Raw genomic sequence first — 23,195 nt, forward strand, 5'->3', positions numbered from 1 at the left:
CCCAGATTCCGGATAGGGTTCTAATCCTGGATCAGTCACTCTTTCACTGTGTGACATCAACAAGCATTCCAAGGAGTCAGCGTACCTATCAATGAAGTCAGGGTTTGTTCTCTATTACTTTGATGCCATTTGCCCTGGCTTCCTTTTTGTATGCTTGATTACTGACATATCCAATCCCTGCTTTCTGAATCTCACTTTCTGATAATGTTATCATGAATTCTGTAATTCCAGTATTTGATCTTAAAATGATTGGTACCCACTCAATAGATTTTCTTCCAAGCTCTTTCTCCTCTGGCTGGGGACTCTACCATACCCTCTAAATGTTTTACTAAAGTCAATAATGGCTTCCATATTGCAAAATCCAATGGCACATTTTAATTTCTTTTCTGATCTGATATCTCAACAGAATCTAAAGCAGTTGGCCACCCGTTGTCTCTTAATACATTTGTTTTGATGATGCCAGTGCTCCTGGTTTGCTTGCTTTTCATGTAACCAGCTACTCTATGCAACTTCTAAATGATAAATACATGCCACTGATTCCCAGATTTTAATCTCCAGTTCATACATCTCTTCTGAGTTCCAGATCCATATACATAACTGTCTACTTAGCATCTCTGTTAGATGTCCCATAGACTTCTCAAATTCAGCGTGTCTTGAACTAAAATCCTTATTTTTCCTCCCACCTAAAATTGACCCACAACTGGAGTTTCCATAATCAATAAACAGATTCTCTGTTCACCTTATTCACATGCCAGAAACCTAGGAGTCACCCTTAGCACCTCCTTTTTCCTCATCGAATTCAATTCCAACTACTGTTGTTTAGATTTCCAAAATATAACCCAATAAACCCTCCACTTTCTATCTAGCTCCATTTTCATACCTGGTATAAAGCACATTTTTATTTTTTTAAAAAATAATCGTTTTATTTTTCAATTATAATTGACATAAAATATTGTATTAGTTTCAGGTGTACTACATAGTGATTAGACATTTATATGACTTACAAAGTGATCACCCCAATAAACCTAGTACCCACCTGACACCATGTATAGTTATTACAGTACTATTGACTATATTCCCTATGCTGTACTTTACATCCCCATGACTATTTTATAACTACCAATTTGTACTTTTTAATTCTTTCCCTTTTTTCACTCATACCTTAACCCCCTCCAGCTAGCAACCATCAAAATGTTCTCTGTATCTATGAGTAAGTTTCTGTTTTGTTTATTTACTTATTCTGTTCTTTAGATTTCACATGCCAGTGAAATCACATGGCATTTGTCATTCTCTATCTGACTTACTGCACTCAGCCCAATACCTTCTAGTTTCATCCATGTTGTAAATGGTAAGATTTTATTCTTTTTTATGACAGAGTAATAACCATTGTGTACATATACCACAATTTCTTTGTCCAATCATCTGCGGATGGGCATTTTAGTTGATTCCATTCTTCAATATTGGGAGTAGCACTGCAGTAAACATGGGGGAGGGGGTGCATATATATATTTTTTTCAAATTAGTGTTTTGGATTCTTCAGATAAATACCCAGGAGTAGAATTGCTGGGTCATAAGGTACTTCTATTTTTAATTTTTTGAGAAAGCTCCATGTTGTTTTCCATAGTGGCTTTACCAATTTGTAATCCCACCAACAGTGCATGAGGGTTCCCTTTTCTCCACATCCTCGCTGAAACTTGTTTGTTGAATTATTGATGACAGCCATTCTGACAGGTGTGAGGTGATATCTCATTGTGGTTTTATTTGCATTTCTCTTATGATAAGTGATGTTGAGCAACTTTTCATGTCTATTGGCCATCCATATGTCCTCTTTGGAAAAATGTCTAAGTCCTCTGCCCATTTTTTAATCAGATTTTTTGGGGTTTTTTTGGTGATGAGTTATATGAGTTTCTTATAAATTTTGGATATTAACCTATTATCAGATGTATCATTGGCCAATATCTTCTTCCATTCAGTAGGCTTTCATTTTATTGATGGTTTCCTTTGCTGTGCAAAATCTTTTAAGTTTGATATAGTCTCATTTGTTTATTTTTTCTTTTGTTTCCCTTGCCCGAGGAGATATATCAGTAAAAATATTACTAAGGATAATGTCTGAACGTTTACGTCCTATATTGTCATCTAAAGTTTTATGGTTTCAGATCTTACATTTAAATCTGTATTCTTATATATGGCATTAGACGGTGGTCCAGCTTCATTTTTTTGCATATATCTGTCCAATTTTTCTATCAGCATTTATTAAATAGACTGCTTTTTTATCCAATGTGTGAGGTGTGACCAACAAATATGGTGAATGTTTAAATGAAACAAAATGTATCACAATAAAAGACACATTGCCATAATCCCCCTCAACATACTCCTTCTCATTTTGAACACACTTATCCCATCATTCTTGCCACTTTCTGAAGCAATTCAGAAGTCCTCTTTTGTGTCTTTACTTCACCCTCCATCATGACAATGCTGTGTGTCACACATTGCTTCTGATGTGGCAATTTCTGTCAAATAAAAACATTACAGTGTGTCCTCATCCAGCTTATTCACTGGATCTGGCACCATGCGACTTCTGCCTATCCCCAAAGTCAAAATGACCATGAAAGGAAAATGTTGTGAATCAATTCAGGACATCAAGGCAACCAGGACAGCACAACTAAAGACACTCACAAAAGAGGACTGCAGAACTGCTTCAGAAACTGACAAGAAGGATGGGATAAATCTGTATTTTGAGGGGGATAAATGGCAATGTGTCTTTTACTGTAATAATTTTTTTAATTTAAACATTTTTTATTTAAACATTCACCATGTTGATTGGTTGTGAGGACTGGCTGTGACGACAGTGGAGGAACTGTTGTGCAGGGGCTGACTCTAGGGATCAGGATTCACTTTAGCAGGGCCTGATGCTGCCTAATTTCCCTTTGTGTGTGTCACCCACGTAGGTAGCTGGGCAATGCTCCAGCTTGGTCCAAAACTGGTCACCAGGCATGTCAGCCCCAGGGCCTCCTGAGAGGGGAAACACCGCAGGCCAAGTTCAGCTGCAGCCTGTGCTGTGCCAGGGACCACTTGGCATGAGCTGCAAAGCAATCCACTGATGGCAGCCACCTGTGCTGGGCTTGGAGCTGCATTGATAGGTCAAGTCGTGAATTGAGGCCAGCTGCTGTTAATGCCAGGCTTGGGGCTACTCAGCAAGAGGTATGGGACATGCAGACACCAGATACTGCTTGTTTGGGTTTTGCAAACCTTTGAGAGATTTTAGGAAAGTCTGCAACATGAGCCAAGACAGGCAGTTTGTATGGAAAAGCCACTAGAAGTGGTTTAGGAAGTTTCGCAAGTTGGGTGGGATGAGGTCTCAGGGAATCACCAAGGCAGGGCGAAGAGTGTTAGCCAGGTTGATGGAGACTCAGATATGGCAGCTGCCTGTGTCTGCAGGTCAGCAGGCGGAAGGGCTCAACAAATTGATAATGGCTTCCGCCAGCTCTTCTCTCTGGGAGAAAGCTGCCCCTCCAGCCCTTGCCCTGCAGCCAGACAATCCAGTTCCTCCCTGTATGCCTCTGGCACTTTTCAAGCTGCTGCCCCAGCAGTGAAGCTCAGAACAAGTGAGTCTGTCAGCAAATAAGTCTGTGCATGTGCCTTTTAAATGGAATGACTGGGACTCTAGATGCCCTCCATCTCACTCAGTCACAATCTCCCCTGATTTTCACAGCCAGAAGTTGTGGGGATTTCTCTCCCTGGCACTGGAACCCTGGGCTGGGGAGCCTAATGTGAGGCTGGGACCCCGCAGTCCTTTGAGAGACCTCTGTAGTCAAGATATCCCTCCCTATTTTTAACTGCCACACACGGCTATGGGATCAGCCTATTCTGGGTTTCCACCCTTCCTATGTATCTGGACGTGGTTTCTTCTGTATGTCCTTAGTTGTAGAACTTCTGTTCAGCTAGACTTCAAGTGATTCTCAATGATGGTTGTTCTATCGTTTAGTTGTAATTTTGATGTGGTCATGAAAGGAGGCAAGCACAGCATTTACTTTGCCATCTCAACTGGAAATAGAAAGTGCATGTCTTTTGGATTACTGCAGAGGTGTCTCTTCTAGGCTTACTCCCAGTCCTAATTCATTCTCTTTGCAGCAATTAATGTAATCATTTGTAAGAACAAATCTGGTCTCCTCATTTGCTTCTTTAAAGTCCTTTAATAGGATTCCATTGCCCTAAGGATTAAAGTCCAAAATATTCTATGTAGCTTTCAAGACACTGCATGACTAATCTCCTTTGGGAACACTGGTTCTGGTCTTCTGTTAATTCTTCAAATTTGTTGTGCTAGTTATAGCCTCACAGACTTTGAAGATGATCTCCCCTTTCTCTGGAAAATTCTTCTCACAAATATTCACCTGACCATCTCTACCTCCTAATGACTTTTCCTTAAAAACCCTTCAATTGAAATCAGGCTTTTCTCTTATTCTCTCTTGTAACATCTCATAATGTCCCTTCACACAATCATCACTATTTTAAATTATGTATTGTGTGATTATTTAATTAGTATTTGTCTTCCTACCTGGATTATAAGCTCCATGAAGGCAGTGGCTATGTATGTTTTCTACTTCACTCTATTTCTAATGCCTTTATCAGAAACTGTTATATAATAAGACTCAATAAATACTTATTAAATAAATTAATGAATCCTAATTTCTATTCCTTGCTTGACTAGCTGCCTACTTGCTGAGGCTCAGAAACTCGTGCCCTAATTTTTGACATATAGCTCCCTTAACCTCTTTGTAAAGGATGTTCAATTGGAAGTTTTACCTGAGTGACACTTATATTGAACACCATGTTCAGATACACAATCAAGAGACAAAATTTTAAAGGCAATGATGAAAACCAGTGTCATGATTCTGGGACCTCCTTGTTCACATTAAGGATATACAAGGGTCAAGAGAATGAAAATGGGGAGATTTGTGATGAGGATCTACTTGAGGATAATGGTGCTATGAGTATCCCCTCTTGAACTTCACCTAACTTCAAAAGAGACAGATTAAATGAAAACATTCAATGGGCCTGATATGTATCCCTGAGTTGAACACGGGGGAAGAGTGACACCGTAGACGATTTTTAACCCCATTCTAGTAATCAAGAGAACAAAAGATAAACTGACTAGTTGCTTTGGTGGTAGAACAGAGGAAGGTTTCTGCCAGTGTTGACTGTTCACCCAACCAGCAAGAAATAAACTTTGACAGAACAAAGGATAACAAAGAGAGTCAGAATTGGAGTTTTTAAAATGCTTTACAAAATAGCCCACCTGAAAGGATACTGAGACCTCAACAGGAAGAATCTGAAGGTAGACTATGGACTTTTAAGACTGAGGAAAAATAAAGTTGGCATAGAGAATTATATATCCAGATAAAGAACTGCAGGTGAGAGATTGCCAGCATTGGGAAGTCTCCAAAGAATCTAGAAATGAGTCTCATGAAAGAAAGAGACAGATATCTATCTCTCCAGGCCCAGTAGTGTGATACTTTATCCAAAGTAAGGTAAAAATTTATCTGCTCCCTTATCTCTCCTCACACACCTGCCACCATCCCCACCCCATATTTCATATTCCATTTACCCCAGGAGGCCCAGGTGAAAAAAGAGAAGAAACCAACCACACCATCTTTCCCAAGGCAGGAGACTCATCTACAACATGTCCCCAGCAGAGAGGAAATGGAGTAAAATGACCTTTTAATGAAGTTGAAAGCTTTAGTTATTATATAGGGATAGATATTTTCAATCAACAAATCGTACCTGTGTTTGCAATTCTAAGTAAACCCACTTACCCCAGTTTTAGCCATGGAAAAGGAAGGACCTCTACCACTTAGCAGGTATAAAGAAATAGTGGGAAATAAATAGAAAAGTGTTTTCTGATAAAATTCTATGAGTCCTGCTTATTCACAGCAACAGTTGGATCTACAATGCTATTAGAAAATAACCATTTTGAAGAATTATGAAAAGAGGTATTTTATGCTTATGACAGGCTTACAATATTTGAAGTATATTTGACTAACTGCAATAGCAAATAAACCTTCAAAAATGCATAGCACAAATACAGTACAAGCTTATTTCTTGCTGGTTGTGTGAACAGTTGACAGTTATTTTAAAAACCACACTAGTGGAGGCTCTGCCATTTTCAAGACTTGGGTATTGCTCTTTAGATGTATTCTCATTCCCACCACCTAGGGGAAAAAAAATGCACTAGATGTGCCCATGGGAAGTTTTCATGGGCCAAACCTGGGTGTGGCACACATCATTTCTATGTCACATTCTACTGGCTGGACCTCTGTCACACAGACGCACCTACCAGCAGGAAAGTCTAGCATTACATTCTGTCTGTCCAGGAAGAAGAGGAAAGCATGGATTCAGTGAGAAGCTAGCAGTTTCTGCTGCACGGAGCATTATAAAACAGTAATTATATGTTACACTGATGCACGCAGGCCTCATCAGCCTATGGCTATAAATGAGATTACATTAATATTTATGTCCAAATTTGCAAAGGCTTCTACCAACTGATTGACTATAGATCCTGGAGTGACCCCAGAGCTTGAAAGACACGAGCTAGCTCAGATCCCCAGTGTTCCCTGTAAAAGCTTATGCAGATTGTGGATGCTTCAGCGAGATATGTAATGAGCTCAAAAATAACTCCGTTGATAGTACCCTACTCTGAATTCCTCATAGCAGCAATAAAAATAATGGCAAACCAATAATAAAATTCCTCATAGCAACAACAAAAATAATAGCAAACCAATAATGGCAAACAGTCACTGAGCACTTTCTACATGCTATCACTGCTTTAAGCACTTTACATGCATTCGCTCACTTAATCTTCAAATATTAGACCCATTTACCAGATGCTAAAATCAAGGCACTGAGAAGTCAAGTAACTTGCAGTGTTGTGCAGCTAGTGAGTAGCAGAGCAGGATACAAATCCACTGAGTCTGGCTCCAGAGCCTTCCTGATGTACCTCTATACTCTGCTCTGCCATGCCTCTGTTGCCAATGTGCTCTAAAGAAACGGTGTCTGTGATAAGGATGCTGTCTCAATCTGCTCAGGCTGCCATAACGAAATACCTTAGGTGGGGTGCCTTAACCAACAGACATTTATTCTCTCACTGTTCTGGAGGCTGGAAAGTCCAAGATCAAGATTCTGACAGGGTTCACTTCCTGATGAGAGCTCTTTTCCTGGCTTACCCATGGCCACATTCCTCCTGTCCTCACATGGTAGAGAGAGAACTAGAGCATACCAGTGTCTCCTCCTCTTTTTAAGGACCCCACTTCTCTGGATCAGAACACCACCTTTATGACCTCATTTAGCTTTTATTACTTCCTTACAGGCCTATGTCCAATACAGTCACAGGGAGATTAGAGTTTCAACATATGAATTTAGGGGAACACATCCATTCCATAGCAGCTGCTCTTTCCTGGTGCTTTCCAAACCATAAATCCTAGAGATGCCTGGACTCCAGAAATAAGATGAGAGCCCCCTTATAATTTCTGTCTTCTCCCTTACTACTTGGATTCTATGCAACAAAACTCATGCCTAGAATTTTACAAAAGGTTCCCCAGAAAAGTAGTCATGGAGTTCTATCAATGTCAGCTCCTCATCTCAGTCTAAAAAAAGTAAACAAACACCCACCAGTCCTTCTCATTTTCCCCTGTATTTCCCCAGTGGCAAAATTTCTTTCTTTTATTCCCCAAATATGGTCTGCATGCCTACCCCATGCATGTTAGCTCATGCAAACAGGCTGAAGGGGAGATTGCCAGCCTACCTTAGCCTGAGTTTCAGTGCGGCTAGACTGGTTCCCTTAGCCACACAAGATTCTGGGGGATACCCTCCTCTTTTTGTGGAAAGTCACGTTGACCTGTAGAAGTGAGTGGAGCTGGGTACACAGCTTGTCAGTCATCCCTGCACTACAAATAAGCTGAAAGTAGGGTTTATCCCTCGGAGAGGAAATGGGGATTTACTAACGGAGTGACCCAAAACAGAAAGAGACAGGCTATCTCAGACCATCAAATGAAGCTGTCATGATGCAGACAGGCTTTGGGGAAAATAGCGTGTGTTATCTAGGCCACTTGGCCATTATGTATGACAGGCGCATGTCCTGAATTTTCTAGGTCAGTCCAATTCCAAATATTCTATCACCTTGTCAGACCATGTATCCCAATTCCGCGTTTGGAAAATGTGGCCACCAAATCTTTCAGACACTATATCAGCATTTTAGCTTAGGGGATAGAACTAGCCTTAATATTAGTGATGAATATGTTTTTAAAAAAATAAACCTTTTTCAGAGGCAAATTTACAGTTTAAAAACTAAAGCCTAGAGACCTCTAGAAAGAGGAATGCAATGTCTAAAGTCAGTGCAAGAGGTTTGTCTGCCCTGAGAGGCACTTGTAAAATCAGAGAGGATGGAACCATTTTCCTTGCAGATGAGAGGAAGTTCTGAGGGAGGGCAGTCTCAGGGCAACCCCCAAAATTCTAACTTCACCGTGCCAGGCCTAAGAGGGTGATCTGAGGGGCTGGGCAGGACTTTTGGCCCTAGACACAGGCTTGGGGAGGGAAATAGTGCAACTCACAGTTGCACTAACTGGAATCTGCCACAGATCAGAAATCTGAATATCAGGATTTAGTATCCATCTGAGGGAGGGGGGCTAGAAATAAAGAAACTAGTCTGTAAGTACTCTGAAAAAGTGCCACCTTTCTCTGCCTAAATAGTGTATAAAATTATGTTCAGATGTCTGTGTTCTGCAAAATACCTCTACATTTGTTTGTGGCATCTGGTTTTGTTTTATTTTTCTAATTACTATCCCATTTTAAAACTCGAAACCTTATTTTCCCTGAAAAAGAGAAGATCGTATTTTTCTTCTTCTTGGTCAAAATAGAGAGAGAGCTTAGGTTTCCATAAAAGAAAGTTTGTAGGTTGGCAGTGAGTTTGGTAAGCACAGGGGACCAGAGGAAGCAAAAGAGCTTAGATAGACCAAGTCATTGCGTGCATGCACACAAGTGTCTTGCATGCATGTGGAGGGGACTGACACAGGAGTACATGTGGAAAAGGGTCAAGGACACCCTCAGGTCCAGTCTGAGGCAGACTTGGTATGTCAACCCCCACCCTGATCTCCCACATACTCCGAGCAATGAATCCCAAACTCTTTCAAATCACAGTGAAGGTAGGCAATTGACTGAAATCAGCAGTTCTTGGGCTTATCTATTCCCATCTTTAGGTAAGTATAAAACTGAACTTTTCAAAGACATGGTCAGTTTTTGTTTGTTAAAATTTCTGTAGAAGGAAAAACCACCAGCGATGTCAACGTCTTGATTTCGGAGTAAGAGAGTACTTAGTGCCGTCTACTACCAGTTCATTCTATTTTAGGCAGCGCCCATACCCAGGGCTTCTGAGAGGCTATAGGGGGCCTTTGTGCAAATGAGATAGGAAGGTGCCTCTTCCTCTAAGTGGCTTGGGAGAGAAGTACAGGTTGGATCGTAAGTCCACCTTATCCACTGCCCTTGTGCCACCATGGGCTAGAGCTCTGCATGGCCTTCCATACTGGTCTCATGGTGATACAAATGGGCAACTAGTCACAATACATGCCTTAGGCATTTGTAAGAACATTCTCTACGTCTGAATAATTTAAAGACAGATTCAGAAAACCACCTCCACAGAGGTATATGCTCTGCTGACACAGCACCCACAGGTTGTATTGTCACATACAAAGGTCAGTTGTTTTCTAAGACCTCAGAGCCGTGATGAATTTTGATGCTTCTGGAGTTACCACAGGTATGCCATTGAACATGGATGATTGTCCCCATAGGGGACTTCAAAGATGAATACAGTAAATGTATGCTCTCTAGAATGAGAACAGTTTTGTACAGGTGATAAGGCCATAAAAATACAAAGCTGTATAAGCCTCCAGATGAGTGAAACTGAGATCCATTGAGCAACTTTAGAGAAGGGAGAGAGAAAACATGGGCCAGAGGACTTACAGAAGTCTTCGTGGAGAATTCCAATATGTAAAATGGAGAAAGTGGGGAAAGAGTGATATATTTGTGACAGTGGAGAAAAAAACTGGGCAGCAGAAGGCAAGGAGGATGGCGTGAACAGAACTTAGAGGTCTAAAGACCTGGGACTGTGCCTGTGTTCTTTCAGAAAAAAAGGGATGAATATTGCATATGCGTATTTGGAAAGTTAATATTTAAAAGACGCCACTTCTTTAGAAAGTCAGTTTGATAAACTGCAAAGATCACAGGTCTAGTAATGAGACAAACACTAGTTCAAAGTCTGGCTCCACTCCAGATTAATTACATAAGCATGGGCCTGTTACTTAATCTCTCTAAAACTCTATTTTCTTATTTGTAAAAATGGCAATAAAAGCGCTAGGTTTCCAAGATAATTACAGAGATTGAATGCAATAAGGGATATATGTATCTGTCATATGGTAGGTATTCAATGACTAACAGCTCTCAGGATTATGACAACTTCGAAATCCTCTAACCGTGAGTGACAGAAGGTCAAATAACCTATTTACCTTGACTTCGAAGACGATTGCAAAAATTGCTAGTGTGTATGTGCATCACAATAACCAATTATAAACAGTAACAGTAAGATGATCCCTTCTCAGGGATCTTGGTTATAAACAACAGAAACTGATTCTGCTTCTCTTAAGCAGAAGCAAATTTTATTGGAAAGGTATCAGGGGCTGACTGAATTGATTGGGAGGAGAGTTTCAGGCAGAAAGCAAGACAGGCAATGCCACGCCAAGTTCATACCAAAGACAATTTGCATGGCAAACTGCCACTCATGTCACTACCACTGGACACGTGTTGCCACGCCACTGGACTGTGTCCCCGCACACTCACCACCAGGCCACTGATGGCACTCTAGCTTCCAAGCAGCTGCTGCACCAAAATGTCTCTAACTGACCCTGCATTATTCTCTCAAGATTGAAAGTTCCTGGTAGTAGCATTTCATTCTAACTAAGTTGTATGTCCATTCTGTTGCTGCCAGAGGCAGAGAGATAAAATAGATCCTCTATCTTATCTTCTGTAGTAAGAGGCAGATAGGATTCTCCCCAAATAGAAAAGGAGTATGGATGGCAAAATACCAAGTGTCCAATATGCAATACTAATAAAAATTCATTAAATGCATGTGCGCCAATTTAACAAAAAATGTTTAAGACCTGTAGAACAAAGCTATAAAACTTCCCTTAAGGAAGTACAAGAAATCTAAACTAAATAATGGGACATGCTGTTTCTGAAAGAGCACTGTCAATATTGTAGCTATCAGTTCTCTCCCAGCTCTATAAATTCACTGAAATTCTGATCAGAATAATAAGAGCTTTTGTTTGTTAACTTGTTTTAGAGTTTGACAAATTGATTCTAAAGTTTATATATAAAATAATACATGTAAAAGAGCAAAAAATTTTGAATAAGAAAAACAAGGGGTTATTTGCCATGCCAGATATCAAAATATACTATAAACCTGTAATTGTATAGTATGGCATTGACCCAGGAATAGATACATAGATCAATGGAGCAAAAGAGAACTCAAAAAGAGTCATTGTACAAACAGATATTTGGTATATAAAAGAAAATATTTCAAATCAGTAGGAAAATAGGGAGTGAAAAAATAAAGATAACTATGTGAGGTGATGGACATGTTAATTTACTAGGTGGTAGAAATCCTTTCACAACATATACAAATACCAAACCATCAAGATGTACATTTTAAATCTCCTACAATTTTATTTGTGAATTATACCTCAATAAAGCTGAAAAAAATTAAATTAAATGTTTAAAAAACTTTTATCCTTTCTGTAAAGGACAAGATTGAGAATATTATGGGCTTTGTATGACATCAGCTCTCAGTTGCAACTACTCAGCACTCTGCCACCATGGTGTGGAAGCTGTTATAGACGAAACTAAAGAAATGAATGTGGTTGTGTTCCAATAAAACTTTATTTACAAAAACAGGTACTAACCAGAATTCAGCACTTTATGTAAACTAATTAATAAATGGTGTTGAGTCTGTGGCTGTTTCTTAGAAAACATAAATCTAGACCCTCACACTATGCACAAAAATAAAATCCATTTAAATAAAAAATGTAATAAATGTAAACATTAAAACTATGAAAGTATCCTAAAAAATGTAGAAGACAAACACATGAAAAAAATTCATAGATGTGACTACATAAAACCTTAAAACTTCTCTACTCCAAAGACCATAAGTAATGAAAAAACTGGAAGAAAATATTTGCAATGACCGCATAAAACAAAGGATTAATATTCAAAATATATAAATCACGCTTACAAATTAATAAGCAAAAGATAAATAGACCAATAAAAATGTAAGGAATATGAATAGGCAATTCACAGAAGAAATTAAATAGCCAATAAAGACATGAAAGCTGTTCCCAACACCATTAATAAGGAAAAGGCCCCCCAGAAAAGATATCGTTTCCTATCAGATTAGCAAAAATAAAACATATATTAGTGTAAGCAAGTACACACAAAAATGGGTTGTTTCTGAGAGAATGAGTTGATTAACGAATTTCTAAAAGACAGTAGTATCCAATAAAATTTTAAAGTGCATACTCTTTGGTATGGCAACACAATCTTCCAGTCAGGATCTACTCTAAAGAAATACTTGCATATGTGTACAAAGACATCTTTATGTATAAATTTGTTATCTGAAGTTTGCTTGTATTGGTGAAAAAATTGGAAACACTAATTATAGATCAAAAGTGGGATGACTAAGAATAAGGTTGTGTTGATATGAGATATAAATTTAAGAGAAAATAGTAAGACAGAAAACAATCCAAATAAATATACATAATATAGCATGAACCCATATTTTTTAAAAACTCTCTCTCCTCTCTCTCTCTCTCTCTCTCTCTGTCTCTCTTTCTCTCTCTCTAATTTATATATATATATATATATATATATATATGTATAAGTTGTGTATATATTTATATATAAAAGTATATATATGTAAAAGTATATATATGTAAAAGTATTTATATATATAAAAGTATTTATATATATAAAAGTATATATATATACTTTTTTTTTCTTTAAACAGGTCTGCAGAAAATCCTTCAGTAGTGGTTACCTCTGGGAAAGGGAGGGGACCAGGAAGATGAGTGTTAAGGTTTTAATCTATATATGCCTGTCACTGCTAGAACCTTTTCCAAGACCTGCTGCCACTTACCCTGGGAGGGACAGGACCCATCTTCAGTAGGCAGATCTGCCTGCAAGCCCCTCGCTCTTTCACTTTCATAACTGCCTCTTCCTCACATTAGCCAATTGTGTCTTCTCTCTTGTGGCTAAACTCATACATGTTTTAATAGAAATATTTTCATTTGAATTTTTATTCATCACAGTTGTGGGTTACATTTATGTCCCTGAAAATGACATGTTCAAGTCCTAGCCCCCGTACCTGTGAATGTGACTTTATTTGAAAATAAGGTTTTTGCCATTTTTAATCAAGTTCAAATGAGGTCATATTGGATTCAGTTGGCCTCTAATCCAGTAACTGATGTCCTTACAAAAATAGGTGAGGGAGATTTTGGTACACAGACACAGAGGAGAAACAGATGGAAGAGAAAGACCGTGTGACAATGGTGCAGCTACAAGCCAAGGAACACCAAGGATTGCCAGCAGCCACCAGAAGCTGGGGGAGAGGCATGAACAGATTCTCCCTCAGAGCTTCCAGAAGGAGCCAACACTGCCAACACTTTGATTTCAGACTGCTGGCCTCAAAAAGCTATGAGAGAAGAAAATTCTGTTGTTTTAAGCCACCCAGTTTTTGGTAATGTGGCACAACAATCACTCGAAACACATAAAGCAGCATGCACCCAAAGCTATCTTTTTTGATCCAGCAGTCTGTGTGTAAAGAATGGCAACCAAAAAGGCATCTGACAATTGACAGAACTGAAGGCTAGTGACTTCCCTATCCTGGGGAGGGTCATCAGAGGCTGGATGACCAGTTAGGACATTACAGGGGGTGATTCCTGCTCTGAACAATGGACTACATGAGTTCCTCATGTTCATAAACACTAGGATACTCCGAGTCTCGGAGGCAGAACAGTATTCAGATGAAGAGCAAGGAATTAGAATAAAAACCACCTGGATTAGCATCCCATTCTTAGATGGAAGTAATTGACACCAGCTGATAAAGAGAAAATAAATTTGTCAGAAGGATATTGGGTAGTTCACAGGAAGCGCCAGTGATCCATGGCTCCCACTGATGTCTTCAGAATCTATACTTGCTGCTGTTGCAGCCACTTAATACTAACTACAAAGAGTTTTTGGAGGGTAACTCCCGCTTTTTCTTGTCAGCATGTGAAGTGAACGTGTCTGTTGGTGGAATGTAGGCCATGGCCTCACGCCCTAGCTGCTAGGGAGGATGGAAAAGGAATTATGATAAGGGTAGCAATGTCGGCACTTTTCTATATTTCCAGATATATTAACTCAATCTTTGCAAGACTTTTGTGACGTTTCTATGGCATCCTCATTTTCACTGGTGAGGAAACTGAGATGCAATGAGGTGAGTCAGTTGTAGAGGTAAGTTAGCTAGTACAGACATATCTCGTTTTACTGTGCTTCACAGGTGCTGTTTTTCACAAATTGAAGGCAAGACCCTCCACCAGAAAGAAGATTACAGCTCGCTTTATGGCCACACTTGCTTTATTGTTGTGGTTTAGAACTGAACCCACAATATCTCGGAGGTATGCTTGTACGTGCAGAGCTGGAATTAATTCTAGGTTACCTGGTTCCAGAGGCTATCATCTTCGGAAATCCTCCTTTCTGCTCTTCACCTGCTTTTTCCACCTTCTAAAGTGAAGGTCACTGTCCACCTCCAAAAGCAACAGATTCTTCAAACATAAGAAAGAGGTACAGATCCTGAATAGCCAAATTAAAAATAAAGTCAAATAAAACTCAGTACAACTTACAATTTACCTGACAGAGCAGCCACATGTACTAGGTCTGACAATTAAGTTCACAAACTTGTTGCAACAACATTGCTAAGCTTTTTTGATATCAGAAGGATTATTCATTATGAATTTGTACCAACTGGGCAAACAGTTAACCAAGTTTATTATTTGGAAGTGCCGAAAAGGCTGCGTGAAAAAGTTAGACGTCCTGAACTTTTCGCCAATTCACGGCTCTTGCATCACGACAATGCACCAGCTCACACGGCACTGTCTGTGAGGGAGGTTTTAGCCAGTAAACAAATAACTGTATTGGTACACCCTCCCTACTCACCTGATCTGGCCCCCAGTGACTTCTTTCTTTACCTGAAGACAAAGGAAATATTGAAAGGAAGACATTTGGATGACATTCAGGACATCAACGGTAATAGGACGACAGCTCTGATGGCCATTCCAGAAAAAGTTCCAAAATTGCTTTGAAGGGTGGACTAGGTGCTGGCATCCATGTGTAGCTTCCCAAAGGGAGCACTTCCAAGGTGACCTTGTGATATTCAGCAATGAGGTAGGTAGCACTTTTCCTAGGATCAGTTTGCAAACTTAATTGTCCGACCTCGTATTAAAAGAGACTAATGTATATGTAATGATGACCATAGTGATGGTGCCTAATGAGGACTCCATCAGTGGAAATTGTATTTATAAGAATAATTGCTGTGATCACTACATCATCCTTGACTTTACTCAACCACCTCTTGGCTACCACTGCCATTTTTTACTTGTTCTACTATAGCTCTGTCCCTCATTCACTCTGTAAACCCAGGTAAGTGATTTCGCCTCTCCGACCCTCAGTCTCCTCACCTGTAAAATGGAGTTGAGTTTGGAAAAGGACAAAAAGTTTGAACTACATGCTTTCTAAGGTTCTTCCAGTTTTGACATGTTTTTCAGCTCTGATCTTCTAGCCCACTATGCCCAAGCCCTTCCAAAGGATTGCTGTAATTCTCATCTGTAACTCACAATTTCATTCCAGGTTACATGCCATATTTTATTGTTCTGTAATTGCTTCCTGTTGTTTCTTCCTCAAAGTGTGTTGCACAAAATGGCATTTCAAAAAATACAGTGTTTCTTAGAAAGCGGATCAATTTTATAAATAAGAGATTAGTTCTAGCAGCCCCCTTATATGTACACACACGGAGGCACACACACACGTCCTCTGATACAATGCTCTGGTGGGCAGTAGAGGTGGGGAAGTACCAAGTTATTCCACTGTCACAGAGAAGGAGGTCTATTCTTAGTCACCTCAGAAAAAGTCGTGAAGTTTTTCTCCAATGACAGATCCCTTCGACCTTTATCTCATGGAAAGATAAAGGTTGTGGAAGCTGAAGGGTGTCTTGGATGCGTGTCCCCTGGCAGCTTCTTAGAGGCCTGTACCATTTGTCTCCATTTACCCTCCTTATGCCCCATACTTATCTCCCAGTTAGTCAACAAGCAAAAGTTCTTTAGTCTTTGTTCTCAGATGAGATTCTTAAAGTGGAGATATTCTGTCCCCCTTATCTTGTAACTTTTAAAATTTTGGTATCTCCACTGGAACATTCTTCCAACTACACATTCAAAGCATCTTAAATAGTATTACTTTGCCTTAGTTAATGCCCTGCCATGTGCTGCTCTGATTATAATCATTATTTTGGTGAATAGCACCACCATAAAAATAATTGCCCAAAGCAAAATCCTAATTCTTCCTTCCCTTTTATCTCTACATACAAATAGTTCAAGTCTCTTATAGCCTACCTCTTAAATATCTTTTTTAATATATATGCCTTCGTCTCTTTAACAACTATTACTGCTGTATTCTGGATACCATCTGGATTACAGCAATAGCCTACTAACTCATCTCTCAGCCTTGAATCTGGCCCCTTTCCAACACATTCCTCCCTCCTTATAGACAGAGTAATATGTCTAAAACATAAATCTAATCCTTCCACTCACTCCTATTAAAATCTTTCAATAGCTCCCCTTAGTTTTCAAGATAAAGTTCAAACTCCTTAGCTTAGCACATAAAATTCTTTCTGATCTGGTCCCTGAATAACTTCCTAGCCTCTTCCCTCCGTGCCCCTACTACTCTACCATATACATCCTTTACTCCTATAATACTGAAGTAAACCCACTATGCTAGTTAATGCTTTTATACAAGGGTGCATGATTCAGACACCCTCTGCACTGAATAAATGCCCCAGTCATCCTGCCTCAATCTCCCACTTATCCAGAGTACCCCAACTCCATTTCAAAATTCAGCTTAATGGCCAATTCCTAGGATTAGGGTGTCCTACCTAATCATTTAATTTCACTTACATTTATTTCTTTGTGTTTCTGAAGAAACCCTAGAATAATTTTTTTCCCTGAAAGAATGGATGGATGGATAGATGGATACCTTGACTCTTTTTCTTTAATTGAAATATATTTGATATATAACATTGTGCAAATTTAAGGTGTAAAACATGTTAATTTGATGTATTGATATATTGTAATATGATTGCCATTGTAGTGATAATTAGCATCTCTATCACTTTACTTAATTATCCTTTCTTTTTAGTGGTTGCAATTATTAATTCCTGGTCTCTTAGCAAGTTTGATAACTATAATACAATATTTGTGTTTGTATTCCCTGTATAGTGCATTAAAAACCTGAGGCTTATTTACTATTCCTTGCAAGTTTGGAGTAGTAAACTTGTAATAAACAACATCTGTCCTGTCCCCCTACAGCCCACCCTTGGTAATCACCATTTTACTTTCTTTTTTTAAAAGTTTGTCCTGTTTTAGATGCCACATGTAAGTCATATCATACAGTCCCTATTTTTGACTTATACTCAAGGTCCACTCGGCTTTGTCACAAATGGCAGGTTGTCCTTCTTTATCAGGGCTGAATAATATTCCATTGAATGCCTTGATTCTTAGTCACCTTACAACCCCATCACCTAACAGTCCCAGGTACATACTCAGTAAGAATTCCTAAGAGTTGATTTTCCCTGAGAGGTACTCTTGTGCAATTAATCAAACTTACAGTATACCTTCATGCATTTTCCCCTTTTATGGATTCTGAACCTAACAGTATATGCAGTCCACCCTAAGGAGTACCCTTGGCAAGTCTGTATAACGATCTACATTTACACACGGCATGGATTTCCTCTGCTTTTTTCTCTCATAAAAATACAGAATTTCCAAGAGTCAGAGCCCTTGAAGATATTCCAATATGGTAAGGAGCCAACCGGTGTGGCATAATGTAAGCTTCCTGACAGGGCCTCCCACGCATGCCGAGACTCCTGACTGTGTGGATTTGGGGGACCCGGGCAATGTGGGGACAGCAAAGCCTTCCAATAAAAACGCACTATGCCAGCCAACTGCAAACCCTACCTGCTATTTCTTCTCTTCCTTCTTCGATCCCAAGGAAATATGTCAGTGGATGCTGTCAGGTAAGAACAAGCCATTGATCTGTAGGGTGTGAGGCAAGGCTAGAATATTGATGTCACAGATCCTCTCTACGTACAAGCTACTTTGTAGTCAATGAAGGGCCCTGAGAATTCAGGCCTCTTGGGCTAATAAACACTCAAAGGAGTTAAAATCACCGCATACTCTCCCTCCACGTGGTGGCCAGCACCCTCAGAGCCAGCAGCAATATGGGTTTATATCATTAAAGCAGTTACCTTCCCTCACCTTGACTTTCATTCTTTACCTCATCAAATAGTAAAGTAAAACTGGACTAAGATTTGAAAGGCCTAGGTTCTAGCCACAGGTGACTAAGTATTTCCTTTCCTCTCTCTTGGTGCCGGCTTCTTCATAAGGAAACTGATGATTTGAACCAGATCAGGGATTCTTAACCTGAGAGGCCCACGGATGAGATGCAAGGCTCTGTTAATCCTAGAAACATAACATTTGCTACATATATACATTTTTTCTTAGGAGGAAGGAATATAGCTTTTGTCAGATTCACAAGTGTGCCCATGGTTCCCCAAGTTTATGAAATTGAGGGTTATACTATAGCTCAGCATTTGTACTTCTTTGGGGCAAAGTATGTTTCAACATTGAGGAAACAGCAGAAATTAAGAGGGAAACACTGAATTTGACAGTCAGACAGACTTGGGCTCTTCCACTTACTTCCTGTGTGTCTCTGGGTGTGTCACTTTACCTCTGGGAATCCATTTCTGCAAAATGGCACAATAATACCTCTCACAATGGTGTGAGAATTAAGAGAAACAGCATGTGTGTTAGTCTGCCAGAAATCTTCAAGGAATGCTATCCAATGTGTATCTAAAGAAGCAGAATGTTGAGAGCCACTTCTTCATCTCCCACCTCAGAAATCTTGCCATATAAATTGATACTTTCTCAGGTGTGTTCATGTACCAGCAAAGTCTTCAGTTTGTATGTGTTTTTTCTTCAGATAGGTGAAGAGAAACATGAAATAGGCCTATATGGTTAACATGTTTCTGCACAAATGGAAATCCTTTGGAACTAAGGTAAACATTCCAAATCCTTCAAAAACAGGGCAGGGTCCAGGTAACATGACCTTATTTTGGACCTGAACAGAAAGAGAAAGGCTCTATCCCTTATTCTGAAACCTTATTCTGAAACCATGTCTGTCCACAAAACCTAGTAATTCCAGGCAATGGGAAGTGTGGGGGTGAAGATAGGAGTGGAGAAGGAGGTGCTGGGGCTGACAGGCAGGTGGCCACCTAGCCTATTCGCACCATGAAAGACCTGGCAGACATAAAGACTTAGAATCAGTCTGTAACATCCCACCACCACCTCCTGCACTCATGGCACCAAAAGACTGGCTGCTTTATAGCTACACTTTCGTCTCTCTTACATTTCCCTCTCATCCTGTGCCTCTATTGTGACACCTTTTCTTCTTCATGAGGGTCTTGGTGTTTAGCAAACATTCATTCAATAACAAAAAGTTCCTACAACAAGCTAAAAAATTATGTCATATTTTTTAAATTCTATTCACTTTTAAGACATCATTACCTTCTTTTCGAAGAAGAAGAAATGAAGTTCATGAAGATAGTAAGAGACAGATAGGTTTGAGTCCAGATGTCTCTGATTCAAAAGCTTTTAAACGAAACCCTGAGCCCTCCAGAGAGTGATGAATAAAATATGTTCCTTGCTCTCATGGAGCAATGGGAGACACAGTCACATAAATGGAAAACTTTAATATATTCCTATGTGGTCTCTAAGTTGGAGGCAAACTCTGGAGGCTGCAAAAGTAAAGAAGATGTTCAACCACCTAGAACTGGTAGGGAAGAAGAGGTACGCACTTGTGAAATGTGAAGGTCAAAAACACTTTTTTGAAGAGTTGAATCTTTAATCATAGAGAGAAGGCAAGTCATTACAAATAGAAAAATTAGCTCATACAAAGACACAGGGGCAAGAGTAAGACATCGGGGAACCCAAAAGCATGTGTCACGTGGATGTAAGTATCCCTGGCAGTGTGACTTGTAAAAATACCCTGAGTTCTCTCAGCAGCCCTAAGAGATGGCAGGCTGCCCTTCGGCTAAGGAGCTTGTAATCTTAGCTCTGGCATTCTGGAAAGGGGTAAGGGCTTAGGGGACCCCCAGCAATTATTTTTTTCTCTCCCTTTCTCTAATTCAGACATCCCAATCTCAGCACAAAAGGTTACAATTTCCCTGAAAAGAAATTGTGCTGACCTCAGGTTTTCGCAAAGAGTGTGGTATTTCTGCTTGGCTGCACAGCCTGGCGAAACACTGCTAAAACAACTAGTGAGTGAGACATCCCAAAAGCAAGCAGCTGCATGTGAGGGCCAAGCCAAAGTCTGCCTATAGTCTATCCACCTCAAGCGAGGAAAAAATGGTGACTACTCTCTGAGAAGTCAGAAACGTTCCAGGGCCTCACTGCATTTGACAACTCAGCTCCACCAGCACCTACTTTTCATCCAGCTACAAACAAGAGGGAGTGTTCACTGCATGGTTGATAAACAAGGAGTGGTCTAGGGCCACCATCGCAAGTGGTCTAGGAATAAGGGTTCACATTTACATTTTGTCTCATCAATTAGATTGACTAGGAATCACCCGGCCTTCATTCACCCCTTTCTAAATCAGGAAACTATTTCTCACTGTAATACTATCAAGTTAGTTGTCATCAGTGTTGTTTAAGTATTTGATTTCCTATGGTTTTCAACAAAGATAATGTAGAGACCTGGTCTTTGACTTCCAGAAGTTGTAGAAATTAAACCTGACCCTAATGCTTTTGATTAGATTTATTTAGTTCTTAAATTGAGAAGCCAAATAAGCCACAATAAGTATCATCCACTGCATTTTCCTAACTTGGAACATTCATAAAAGAGATGGCCCTTCCCCAACCCATAGTTGCTAACGGCATATACCAGGAGTGCCAAAAAAAATGTATACACATGACTTGCATTCATCTTTTATTACCAGTATATATTGAGTATTACAAATTTAATACAGTGTTTTCCTTTCTTAAAATTTTTGGCACCCTCTGTATATTCAGTTACATTCCTTGGAGTTAAGAAACTCTTCTTTCAAAAACAAAAATCTTATGAAGAGGAGGAAATAAATTACACCTTAGCACAATTATTTTCTTCATTTTAGTGCTCCCCCCAAAACAACACCACTGATGGCACAGAAACAAGGAGGACCTCATCATATAAAATGGAAATTTTTTAAAAGTAATTTTGGAGTTTGAGATATGCCTAACTGAAAACCACTCAGGAGGAGCACAGAAAATTAATATCCAACCAACATTAAGTATTTCTTATGGCACAGACACTGAGTGTAATGAATCTAGATGGAGGATGTCATTTCATCCTCACAGCCACCACATGAAGCAAATGAGGAATGAGGCATTTAGCTTCCAGCAGATAGGGTGCTAGGAAAATGAAACACCATACTTTGTTCAACAAGAAAGGATCTGCTCTGCCTGAAGTTGTCCAACTCCAGTTTGAGTTACAAAGGGAGAACGGAGTAGAGGTAATATTACAAAGGGGGAAAAGAAAGAAACAAAACAGGTTGTAAGCATAAAAAATGTTTTAGCTAAGTGTTCTTTATCCACTCAAAGTAGAATAGATTTATTATTTAATTCACTCATTCAACAATAGTTTAGTTGACATCTACACATTGTACAGACAAGATATCTGACACATTATTTCCCCTTTCTAGACTATCTCACAGTGCTTTCAATAATCTCAGCACCTTTCTAACTGGTTCCTTATGGAAGAGCCACTAGTTTGGTAGTTCATATTTATGCTACAAGTTTACATTGGATAATTGGGGACATTCCATTGTCACCTGTCATGGGATCTGAGCACTCTATAGGATTTCCACCTTGCAATATCCCTTTAAGTAATATAACAAAATTTAACACCCCCCAAAATAAAAATCCCAATGTCTACATTCAATTGAAAACATGAAAATAAATAGGCAAATATGAACCATAGCCAGGAAAAAACTCAATTAAAACCGACCCAGAATTATTGATAATTGACAAAGATATTAAAATAGCTATCATAAATATGCCTCATAAGTTCAAAAAGGTAAAGGACAAAATAAGCATGATGAAGGGAGACACTGAAAATATTTTTGTAATCCAAATGAACTTCTCGAGATAAGAAATTTAATATTTGAAATGAAAAAGACATTGGATGGAATTAATACCTGACCAGACAGAGCAGTAGAAAAGATTTGTAAACTTTAAGATAGAGCAATACAGGCTATCCACTAAAATGAAGCATAAAGAGAAAAAGAAAAACTTTAAAAGGAAGTGAACAGAGCATCAATGTTTGTGGAACAATACCAGTATGTATAATAGTAGTCTTAAGTGGCTATGGGGAGGGATGGAAAAATACTTGAAGAAATAATGGTCAAAAGTTTCCCAAATTTAAAGAACAATAGAAACACATAGCTATAACAAGTTAAAAAAAACTCAAGCAGAAAGGCAAAGAAAACCACCAACGTGTATCATGACAAAATTGCTGAAAACCAGTAATGAAGAGAAAATCTTCAAAAAACTAGAGGGGGAAAAGAAAGACACATTATAAAAAGAATGACAAAAATAGCAGAAAAGACAAGAGGGAGAAGGGAAGTATAGCATTGTTAAGATTCTTACACTATACATGAAATAATTTGATATTATTTAATAATAGTAGATATTATTTAATAATAGTAGACTGTGATAAGTTAAAACTGTCTGTTGTAATTCTAGAGCAAGCACTAAAAAATA

Source organism: Rhinolophus hipposideros (assembly GCF_964194185.1).
Source record: "Rhinolophus hipposideros genome assembly, chromosome: 19".
NCBI classification, from domain to species: domain Eukaryota; kingdom Metazoa; phylum Chordata; class Mammalia; order Chiroptera; family Rhinolophidae; genus Rhinolophus; species Rhinolophus hipposideros.